The following is a 13,285-nucleotide window of genomic DNA, read 5'->3' on the forward strand; positions in this document are numbered from 1 at the left end:
AGGACCAGATGGTTTCTCAGCTCAATTCTATAAGACCTTCATGGATGAACTGATACCAGCTTTTCTCAACCTGTGCCACAAAATCAAAGAACAAGGAATACTCCCCAACTCCTTTTATGAAGTGAGTATCATGCTAATACCAAAACCAGACAGATACAATAAGAAAAGAAAACTTTAGGCCTATTTCTCTGATGAACTTAAGAACAAAGATCCTGAAGAAAATCCTCACAAACCAAATTCAGCAAAAGCATTTTTCACCTTGTTCAAGTAGGCTTTACACCAAGAATACAGAATTGGTTCAACATACAGAAATCTGCCAAAGTAATACACCACATACATTAGTTTAAACACAAAAAGCACATGACCATTTCAATAGATGCAGAAAAGGCCATTGACAAAATGCAACATCACTTCATGATCAAAATGTTGGAAAGAATAGGCATGGCTGGTATATACCTCAATATAATAAAGGCTATATAAAAAGCACCTAAATCCAACTAATACATAATAGGAATAGAGTTAAGGAAATCCCACTGAAATTAGGAGCAATACAGGGGTTCCCACTCTTACCTCTGCTCAACAGTACTTGAAGTCCTAGCCCAAACAATATGGCAGGAGAAAGAAAGAAAAAGGATACAAATTGGAAAGGAAGAAGTTAATTTAGCCCTATTCACAGAAGACATGACTATACATATGTGTGTGTGTGTGTGTGTGTGTGTGTGTGTGTGTGTGTCCTGAGAACCTCTACTTCAAACCACTTAAAGATGATTAATTTCTTCAGCAAAGTATCAGGATACAAAATCAATGCACAAAAATCAGTATCCTTTCTATATGCAAAAGACAAAGATATAGAGAAAGAAATTAGTAACATTGGCACACTTTCAAAAACAACAACAACAAAAATACATTGGAATAATACTAACAAAGGATGTGAAAGACTTATAACAAGAAAACATAAAAATACTCAAGAAGGGCTGGAGAGATGTCTTAGCCATTAAGCACTTGCCTGTGAACCCTAAGGACCCCAGCTCATGGCTCAATTCCCCAGGACACATGTTAGCCAGATGCACAAGGGGGTACAAATGTCTGGAGTTTGTTTGCAGTGGCTGAAAGCCCTGGTGTGCCCAGTCTCTCTCTTTCTCTTTCTCTGCCTCTTTCTCTTTCTGTCCTTTTCAAATAAATAAAATAAAATAAAATAAGCCAGTCTGTTGGGCTTGCCTAAAAAATAAAAATAAAAAATAACTTCTCAAGAAAGAAATTGAGGAGGGCTTGAGAAAATGGAAAGACCTCCCATGCTCCTGGGTAGAAGAATTAACATTGTGAAAATGGTAATCTTACCAAAGGTAATATATATATTTAATGCAATACCAATAAATATACCAGCATTTCTTTTCACAGAGATAGAAAACAGTGCTCTCAAAATTTATATGTAATGGCAGCAGGCCTTGGATATCCAAGCATATCTTCAGCAGAAGCAACACTTCTGAAGGCATCACCATACCTGATCTAAAGTTGTATTACAAAGGCATAGTAACAAAAATCAGCATGGTAAAGGCATATAAACTATATTATAGACCAATAAAACCGAATAGCAGATCTAGACTTCAGTTCAAGTAATTGTAGCTACTTGATACTTGAGAAAAGCACTAACAATATAGACCGGAAAAAGATAGCATCTTCAAGAAATGGTGCTGGATCAACTGTATAATCATATGCAGAAAATGAAACTAGAGCCATACATCTCACCATGCGTAAAAATCAAGTCCAAATGGATCAAAAACTTCAATATAAGAGAGAAACTCTGCTAACACTGGAAGAAAAAGTAGTAGGAACTTTCCATAATATAGGAGTGGGGAAAGACCTAAACAAAACCCCAGTTGATCAGGAACTTAAACCATTGGGATCTCATAAAGATAAAAAGGTTTTCACAGACAAACATACAATAAGCAGAACCAACAGACTACCCACAGAATGGGAGAAAACTTTTGCCAGCTATACAACTGACAGAGGCCTAATTTCTAGAATCTACAAAGAATTCAAAAACCTAAACAATAAAAAATAAAGTCAAACAACACTCTCAGAAAGTGGGGCAGTGAACTGAACAGGGAGTTCTCAGAGGAAATAACACAAATGGAAAACACACACTTAAGAAAATGTTCAACATCCCTAATCATCAGGGAAATGCAAATTAAAACAGCTATGAGATTCCATCTTACCATGGTAAGGATAGCAAACATTAAAAATTAAAATGAAAACAAGTATCAGTGAGGTTGTGGAGAACTAGGAACCCTCATTCACTGTTGGTGGGAATGTAAGATGGTATAACCACTATGGAAAGCAAAATGGAAACTCCTAAAAAAGATTGACTATAATGTTACCAAGAATCCCAGTTATTTCCTTATTGGCCATTTACCCTAAAAGCTCCAAGCCTCAGTTCAGAGAGATATATGCTCAACCATTTTTATAGCTGTTCAATTAATAACAGCTAAGAATTGGAATCAACTCAGATGTCCATCATTTGACCAATGGATTACCAAGTTGTGGCATATCTACACAATGGAAATATACTCAGCAGTTAGAAAAAAATTACACAATGAAGTTTTTATAAAAGTGGTAGAACTTGGAACAGATCATTCTCAGTGAACCCACCCAATAACAGAAAGACAAATATCACATGGTCACAACTCGTTTCTGGTTCCTAACTTGGATCAGCCCCAGATACTGATATACCTAATAGGCATCTTAAGGACTGGACAATAAGAAGGGTGGAGTCAGAAAGGAGGGTAAAAGTGGTAGGGGACACAAAATTGGACCCAAATGTAAATGGTACCATAAAATCCTATATCCTGGAAGACATACTAAAAATTTAAACCCTCATCAGGACCTTAGAGGGATCACCTGAATCTAATGGCTCTAGAGAGGGTAAGATGAAGCCTAATCTTAATTTTCTCTTGTTTCTCTCTCTCTCTCTCTCTATCCTTCTTTGTTTTTTTTTCTTTATCTTTTATATTACTTTTCTTTTTCTTCCTTCTTTTCCTTGGCAATGGCCTTTAACACCCAGTAACAGGATGTGGTTAACATCCACAATGAGCTGTTGATCAGAGAGACCCACAAGGCTTCCCAAAAGAAGAAAGAATTTTGTCAGAGCACTTAATTATCCACCAGAGGTTAATGGTAACACCCTATTCTCAAAGACATCATATGCTGTTGGTACCGAACATGTGGAGACATGTCTGGAATCTCTAATAGGTCCAGTCCCCAGACAATTAGCTTGTCTAGTGCCACAAGGTGCTACACAAGCTATTGGAGGAAATGGCCAACATTTGTCCAAGTAATTTGAAGTCTAAGGTACTCAGCAGCAAACAACCTGATGTAATGCTCACCCAAGTGCAATAATGGCACAAAACCATGGTGGGTAGCCAACTGCTCTTGGATTGGCTAACAAGTCCCTCAGAGGAAAGTAACATAGCTGGAACTAGCAAACAAGCCAGAATCATATCCAAAGAAGTTCACTCTCCAATATCAATCTCCCACCAATCTTGGGCTGCATGAGGGCCAACATCGGTTAAATTCTCTCTAAACCAACAATGGTTATCCAATTTAGCTGGTGCTGACTTCACTCTTCATTGCATAATTTGCTTCACTTTTTCAGATGGATGCAGAAACTGAGGAGAGGATAAGCCCATCACACATTACCAGGGCCCCAGCTGAAACCATAGAGTAACTGGAGAAAGTCAATATGTATATGAATAAATTAAACTGCTCCTTTCTTTGTGAACCAGATATCAGCAAAAGGGTAAAGGAGATAGACACAGAGAACACTCACCTCCTACCAAATCAGAGATTCAGAGACACAGAGACTCCCAAGAGCCCATCACTGGAGTAGATCAAAATTGAACCCAATGTGGCACAGAGAAATTCATGGAAGAGGAGACAGAAAGTTTGTTAGATCCACAAGTTGGGACATTGCACACAGAGACATTTTCTCTTCCCCAATAAATTATAGCAATCCCCACAATCCATGACCTACAATCATTATGGGGATAACCAACATCCCCAACAAGGAAGGTCCCTTCAGAGGGAGGACAGAGATGAGGGTAAGGATGGTACCAACATGCTCTGTTTATACACTATGCCCATAACTGAAAAAAATATAGCTAATAATTTTTTAAAGTTGCATATTTATTTAAGGAAGTTGGATAAAAACCATTCTTCCCAAATCTATGTTAGCAAAAACTCAAGAGAGAAAAAAAAAAAAAAGTTGTATTCAGAAAAAAATAAAACAAAGCCTTTTTCTGGAGCTTATAGTGGAAAAGGAAACTGAGCCATATGGTGAATTCTACAGTAGGTGAATAGCTTTCATTTGATGATGTCAATATGCATAAAACAGAAACACTATAGCTGGATGTGGCAAGCTACATTATAACCATAAATGGGAAGTATTTATTGAGTGCATATGCAATGTGTCATTCATCCATGCCCATTCTTCCAACACCTCATAAATATAGATGTACTATGAGATAAATATAGAGTCAATATGCATATGAATAAATCAAAGCTCATATGGAATAAAAAAGTATTAAAGAAAATCAGAACTTGCATATGCTGAAAATTTCATTTTTTAACCAAACTTAGACATTAAATATGAAATAGCTAACCCTTTCTTTACCAGAATTTTGAATGGAGAAGGAGGTCTCCTACCATTGGAATGGAAGACTAGATCTCCTATGATCTTAAGTACAATTGAGATGACAGAATAGGTTGTTACTCTTCTCCACAAAGACTGGTTTGTGTTACTTGTTAGTGATACTAATTTGGAGCCACTCAGTCATGGCATCTGCATTTCTTTGATTTCATTCACTCAGAGTGATGACTAATACATTTTCAGAGAGCACTGAACACTGCTTTGAAGTTACCATCAATTAGAGCCTCAATTATCATTATGTAAGACTCTGCTTCTCATTGCTGAGGCTGTTTCATATTTATCACCTTTTCTTGAAACCAGAACTAGAAAAAAACTTGATGATTAACCATCAGAGAATACTAGCAAAGAAACATCACATTATGTTTGACTTTAGCAAAGCAAACCACACTATATCTAACATGCAATGAAAAATTACAAAAGAAGAATCCCTATAATGTAAAAATTTAAAAATTCAAGGGGTCCCATAAATACAAAAAATACATAATTATAATTGCAATCATTAAAATGCTGCATTATACAAAATTTCATGTATCTGTCACTTTCAAAAATAGTTGAAAAAATTGATAACAGGAGTTTTGATAAGGTACTCACAAAGGCACTGACAGACAAAAATGCACAGTGACCACTTTTCATCAACCCACAGATGTTGTTCTCTCCATGAAGATAGATTAACTATGGCTTTTTTTACTCCATCCACCATCCATTCCTTACTTTTCGACAGTCTAATTTATAATGTCAACAAAATATCAAACTCAGTATCTGGAATAAAAAACAAAGTATGCATTAAAAATAATGGATTTCAAATACATAGCAAAGTCTTATCTCTGAACAAGTCAAATACATCCAAAGACTTAAAAGGATCTACTATAATTGCCTACCTTATTACAGAGTCTGCTCAAACAGAAGGTTCTAAAATTGCTTTGACAATTAAAAGCATACAGATACCAAGCTGCTGGAGAAAGATTATCAACTCTTGTAATTTGCTTTTCCACTTAGCAGACAGACAGGCTGCCGGAGGGCATATCACAAGAACATACTATTTATTGCATAATGGTAGTGACATTTTTAGCCATCATTATTGCTATAGATAAAAGTCAACCAAATGTATTATGTCAAATACTAATGTGGTGATAGTCTGACTTTTTAAATGCACATTTAAACAAGAACTTTTAAAATTATCATAAACAAATACAATTTTCCTCTTTGTTTTAATAATAGTACATTGGTGTTAACAAGTCAAGCTTAGCATTTCATAGGCACTAAACTTGATAGCTAATATAAGATGATTTTACTTGATATTTATAGAACATCTGCATTACTGTCCTATGTGTTAAAGCTCTATAAGGCATTAAAATAATTTTACCTTAACATTTTCAGCATTTCTCTAAAGTCATGCTTATAAAACTTTGAGAAATCTTCACGATTTTTTGTATCATCTAGTTTATATCAGTATCCCTAGGCTTATTGTCAAATATGAGTGAACATTACCATAGTTAATATCTTGGTCATAATATATTGATCATGATTTTATATAGAATATAATAAGATAATCAATGTCTCTTCAGGAAAGGATGGGACAATAATAATGAAAGCCTATTAAGACTTAATTATGATTAAGTCATTATCCTAAGGACTTCATATAAATCTCCTCACTTAAATCTCAGCACAACCATATGAGGTAGTGTGACAGTTAATCTCTATTGTCAACCTAATTAGATCAGGAATCAAGTAAGAGACCTGCCTCTTGGAAAGATCTGTGAGAGCATTTACAGAAAGGACTGATGAACTGGAGGGGAAAGACCCTCTTCCAAGTAGGCATCCCTTCTGGCAGCAGCTTATATATAAAGAGAATCCAGGGGAGTTTTGACTGGTTTTCTCCTAGAGAGTCTGAGAAATCAGTAGTTGCTCAGGCCATAAAGCTGGGTACCTCAGCAGTTCCACTGTAACACTGAAGGCCTGGAGAATTCCTGGAAAAAACACTGGTATTTAGTTCCTGTGGGAGGCTGAAGAAGCTGGGCTCCAATGTCTGTGACTGGTATATGGCAGGAACAGGTCAAAAGCCCTCCAGTATCATGTAAGGCAATATAATAAACCCTTTTTATAACATATATTCATTCTATTGGTTCAGAACATATAGAGAACCCTGACTAATACAGTGAAGTAATTTTGTTTTCCTTATTTTAAGTGTGATATCACTCAAAGGCTTAGATATCCTGTCAGTGATCACAAAAATGCTAAATGGAGAAAACCACACAAATTGAATTAATTTGGTTATACACTGTCAAATGTATCACACATTGGGATGAATGGATGACTCAGTGGCTAAAGGTGCCTGTTTATAAGCTATTGAGCCTACCTGTCTGAGTTCAATACTCTACCACCCACGAAAAAGCTGAATGCAAAGTGGCACCTACATCTGTGACACAGATGCACATACATCAATAGCATAGAGAGCCAGGAGCATCAAGAAGCTCACGAGCTAGTTAGATTAGTGCACACACAGAAGCAAAACAAAATGAGACCATCTCAAAGGTAAAGCGGAAGAAGAGGGAAAACATGCTGAGTCTGTCCTCTGCTATCTTCCCATGAGCTATAGCACATACACCCTACACAACACACACTCACCAAATATACATACACAGAAATTAAAAAGGGCATAAGGACTGGAGAGATGGCTTAGTGGTTAAGGCACTTGCCTGTAAAGCCTAAGGACCCATGTTCAACTCTCCAGATCCCATGTAAGCCAGATGTGCAAAGGTGAGACAAGTGCAAGATTGCACACGGACACTAAGTGTCTCAAGCCTCTGGAGTACAATTTCAGTGGCTGAGGTCCTGGCACACCAATTCTCTCTCTCCCTCTCTCTAAAAATAAACAATAGTAAAAATAAAAATTAATAAATAAAATTTTAAACGGGTATAACATTCATGCACTTAACAGAAAATGTTCTGTATTGTACTCAGAAATTTCAATGTCACTGCAACAGACAGCAGAAGAAATCCACCACAAACAGTGCAGCTTCATTCTCACAGAACTGAAAATTGTTGGCATCTATAGGGAAACTAAGTGATACCAGAAAAAAAAAAAAAAGCTCCATTGACTGTATCTATACTTCAGAGATTTAGTTAATATCATTAGCTCTAATGAAAATTCATATCTTAAGTTGGTTGTATTGTGGCATATGCAATTCTGGTACCCAGGGGGCTGATTCAGAGGGTCTCAAGTTCAAGACCAGCCTGGGCTACATAGTGAAACTCAGTCCACCCCCCCCCCAAAAAAAGTCTTTATAGTCTCTTTTTAGTTTGCTTTGGTATGTTCAGAAACAATATGTATTTCTTCTTCCCCCATACATTCTAAATAATGAAAAGGAAGTATAATGACAGAAATTATCACAGGGGGAATACATGAGTGATATTGAAAACCTATGGTGGGGGAAGTCATGAGACCTAGTGGTATAATGCCTGTAGGTGTCTGACTAAATACATATATTATGCTCACCAAACTGCCTTGTAAGCACATCTCTTAATGTTCATATATAACTAATGCTGCTTTTACTTTTGGTTATAGAAGCTTCTCTTTTGAGATGGGGGTGACTTCTGGGATGACTCAAAAGACACCATAATGCTGAGAAGAAAAGACAAAGGAGTGCTCAGCACTGAATCATCTCTATCACACTTTACAAGGTTCAGGGTTCATTGTAGAACAGGTGGCAGAAAGAATGTAAGAGCCAAACGAAGGGTATGACTCCTTACAATGCACGCTTCCAGACACAAAATGGCCTGGATATCCATGACCTTGCAGTGCCTGGCACTACCGACACAAAACCACTATACTAGGAGGAAAAGATGATGACATCAAAATAAAAGAGCGACTGAGAGAGGGGGAGAGGATATGATTGAAAGTGGAGTTGTGAGAGGTAAAGTGGGTGTAGGAGGGAATTATCATGGTTTATTATGTATAATTATGGAGTTTTTCAATAATAAAAACATATTTAAAAATAAATTAATAATGCATTTATAATACCAAACATATAAACTGAGGTATCAATAACAAAGTTTTTGAAGAAAGTAAAATATTAAGGATTTATATGAAATTGAAGTTTTTCTGGCTTGAAGTAGACTGTTTTCACTATAAAATGTTTTGTGTAATCTTTATTATAACCACCAAGGGAATATTTATAAGAGGTAATACAATGGGAAAAAAGAGAATCAACCCAAGCAAACAATTATAAGATCAGAAAGAAAAGAGAGGGGTGAAAGAATTTCAACAGAGAAAGGAAGACATTAGGGGAATGGCAATATGAAGTCTTTATCAGTAATTACTTTAAACTCCATAATGATAGTAAGAAGCAGTAGTTAGGTCAGAAAATATATATATATATATTTTAAGTCAAAAAGAGTTATAAGTAGCACTGGAGGACATTGTTTATTAACAAAAGGGTCAATTCAAAATGGAACTGCATGTATCTAACTTCAGAACAACTAAACATAAAAAAGAAAACACTGATAGAGCAAACAATGTTCCAACAATAAAAAAGCACCAACAGTGTGAATTCTATGAAATTCTTAAAGAAGAGCTGGTAACAGAATTTTCTTAAACTATTCAATAGGGAAGAAAAGACAAGACTTTCAAAGTCAAGCAAAATTAACTTAATAAGACATCCCTGGTGAACAAAGATGCAAATGTCCTCAACAAAATAGTACCAAAACAAATTCAGCTTTACAATGAAAAGATTATACACAATTATGAAGTAGGATTCACCTCTGGGATGAAACAAATGTTCAACATGCATCAATCAATAAATATGATATGCCATATTACAAAACAAACAATAAAAATCATATTATCATATCCATAGATAAAACATGTGACAAAACACAAGAAATAAAAATTAGAGTTTACTTCTACACTCTAAAAGAAAGAATGCCCATTCATTTCTTCAATTCTGTGGGGTGCTGAAATTCTCAAGACCTATTTAGGTCAATCAGACAAGAAAAACAGAAAAATTAATTAGTTCAGAAAGAAAGGGAAGGGCAGAGGCAGAAAAAAAAGAATGATTTTCTCTGTTTGCAGTTAACATGATATTATATATAGAAATAGAAAATTACTTCATTAAAAATGTAAGAACTAATGATAAATTTCATTATAATTGCAGAGTACAAAATCAATGCAAAATTAGTTTTGTTTCTATACACTAAGAATAAATGATCTGAAGAAACTCAAGGGAACAATCCCATTTAAATCCATGCCCACATGTACACAAATGCAATAGAAAGTAGAGCCTAGAAGTAAATCTATGCATATGTAGTTTACTGATCCTCTACAGTGGTGCCAAGAACAGATAATGGAGAAAGGTTAGTTTCTTCCACAAATGATGCTAAGAAAATTAGCTCCATCTGTGAAATTTGTATTTTACCACACTCAAACAATTGACATAAAATTATTTAATGATTAACATGAGACTTGAAAACCATAAAGCTCATAAAAGACTACATAGGGAAAGTATCTTGACATTGGCTTTTGCAATATGCCTTAGATTTTAAATGAAAAGCACAGGAAACAAAAATAGATTATTGAGTTTACGTCAACCTGAAAAACCTGCACAATCAAAAAAACAGAAAGAAAACATATGTATGACAGGAAATACTTAATAGCTAACAAAGGGAAGATATTTAACATACATAAAAAATTATCTAAAACTTATTAGCAAAACTACAAAGATGTAACTAAAAAAACAGGCTAAGGAGCTAAATAGATATTTCTAAAAAGGCATACTCATAAAAAAAGTATTTAATGCCACTTAATCTCCAAAGGAATATCAAACGTATAATGATATAGAATGTCAGCTCTGCTGTAATTGCCACTATCAAAAGAAAATGATGACAAATATTGATGAGAATATGGAGAAAAAGAAAGGCTGGTGTATTGCTAATAAAAATATATTTTGATATATCCACTGTGAAAAATAGTATGCAGGTTTTTTCAAAAATAAAAAATAAAGACAAAATTATGATTTCATTCAAGAATCACAGTGTTGAGTGCAGGCCTGTTACAGTAATGCTCCTCAGATGACCATGGGTTAAAAGCTTGGACAATACTTTGACTCTGTTGGGATACAATGGAAACTATTTCTCTTCATAAATTTATTGTCCCAGTTATTTTTTATAAGAACTCAAGGCTGAGTAATATTACCAAAAAGTACTAAATTAGCTTCTCATAAATTGTCTACATTTCATAGATATTAAAATTTCTTAAAACACTTTGTTTAAATAACCAACACATCAGACTTGTTAATTTTAATAATCTCCTAGCTTCCAGCCATGCCATTCCATTTTACTTGTCAGCTCCATATGGTGTCTTCAGCAATAGGGTCTTACCACTAACCTTTGGTGGGTCATCAAGTAGACACCAAATCATCACTTGGAGTGTCCCAATATACAGAAAAATTTCTTTACCTTTTTTTCCTAAGTTTTAATAAACACTACTTTATTTCTGCAAAAGGATACATTTTCTTATCTAATTTCAAACAACCCCAAGTTATAATTGGGTAGTTTAATTTTAGAGGGAAATATGGCATAAATATAACAGAATCAATCCAGTTCCCACAAATAACAGGGGATGGAGGAGACATCTTCACATAACCCAAAGATGCTGAAGACAAAGAGATCTGCTGTAAAGAATTTCATCAATTCAAAGTCATAGTAAATATTGCAGATTTGCTTTCAAAATCATCCAGACTAGTTGTTCCAGTATTCATTTGGTCCAAATTTCCATAAACCTGCATAATGCAGGGATAAGCCCCTAAGTCCAAATATGAAATATTAAATCTAGTGCATTAATTACTGTAACTGACTGCAGATGATTCCAAAACCAATATGGTTAGCTTCAATTACCTGCTTTACTGAAGAGAAACAGCATTTTGGGAGATAATCCCCTAAGCTTTTCTTCTTGGCTCTTGGCACATCATTATACTGGTTTTTTGTTGGACAATTGCTTGTTTGTTTTTAGCAATGTTTTCTTCCCAGTTATTTTTATTAAAGTAGATGAAATTCATATTCCCAAGGACCAAGTGGGCTGATTACTCACAAGGACATTGAAGCAGGGCCATTTTTAGAACTGGACCCAGCAAATAGCTTAGTTGCCTGCTCCTTGCTCTGATCAAGCATCCTGAGGTTCATGAAGCAGAATGCCAAGATGCCCCATGTGCCACTCTCTCTTTTGGTACTCCCCAAGTCTCTGAAGGAAGTGAGGGACATAACTGTCAAGTAGGCCAGTGATCCCTACCTAGTATAGAATGACAAGGCAAACCTTTTGTGAAGTCAAGCAAATTTTACAATTTCTTCTTTAAAAGCTATAGGTGCAATTTATTTTTTCTTTCATCTCCTCTCTTTTTGATTTTCCTCATCTGTAAAGAACCATGATAAAACATGGCATGTATTAAAATTTCTTCTGATCTAGTCCAGATGTCTTTACAGTAACTGAATTGATTCCTATAAACAGCCATCTGCCCATGTTTTGTCTAGTAAAGAATATAAATAACCTGACTTTTGAACACAGATGATCCTTTCTGGGTAGGATATCAGATGTTTAAAATTGTATCTGAAACTTGTACAGAATGGAACTTAACAAAAAGATTTTGGGGGCTGAAGAGATGGCTTAGTGCTTAAGGTGCTTACTTGTGAAGCCTGAGAGCCCAGTCCACTGTAGATGGAAAGTTGATAAGGTAGGTCCATTGCATTAGCTTGTGAGAGACCACATAATAAAGAATCATAAGCAAAACTGGACAAAAAAAAATAAATATCTCTGTTGGAAGGCTGCAATTCTGAGGTAAAATGAGAAGGCCGATTCCACCCGCAGGCAATAGGAAGAGATCTGTTTCTGGCTTCACTCCTTCTCTGATAATTTCATGATTTATGGCAGCAGAACTGCAACCTTCATATGACATCCTCCCTGCAAGTGTCTCTCTGTCATGTTAAATCAGGATTTCATCCTGCTCCACTATCTTAACCTGGTTACATGAGCAGCAATTCTAAACAACCTCATGGTGAGTTACGAATGGTGGTTACAACTGAAGAATATGAATAGTAATGTGACACAATTCAACTTGTAGCATCCAAGAAAGCTACTTCAGCCGTAATGTGCTATAATGCTGATTATAAGAGGGTCCGCCTACCCAATTATATGTTTTTCTTTGTTTTGCACTATCTTTGAAGGGGCAGTTCTTTTGAAATAGAGATTTTAAACAGAAAGAAAATAATAGAAAGAAAAGATCAGAAAGGAAAAGAAACAAAGAACTGTTTTATACTTCTACTACTTGGAAAGTGGAAGAAGGAGGATAAGGAGCACAAGGCCAGCCTGGGTTGTTTAAGACTACTTCAAACAAACAAACAAACCCATTTGTGCACACAATGCTAAGAATATCACCCTAGATTTGCTTCTACACTTAATTATTGGCTCCTGAGAAGAAAATTTACCAAAAAGGGCATAGCTATTACGAATGTTTGACAATAGTGTTGATAACATGAAGGTCTAAAAAAGCCCAGCACATGTTTCTATCCTGACCTCTTTCCTCACAATATCTG

This window comes from Jaculus jaculus, chromosome 4, assembly GCF_020740685.1.
Source record: "Jaculus jaculus isolate mJacJac1 chromosome 4, mJacJac1.mat.Y.cur, whole genome shotgun sequence".
Classification (NCBI taxonomy): Eukaryota; Metazoa; Chordata; class Mammalia; order Rodentia; family Dipodidae; genus Jaculus; species Jaculus jaculus.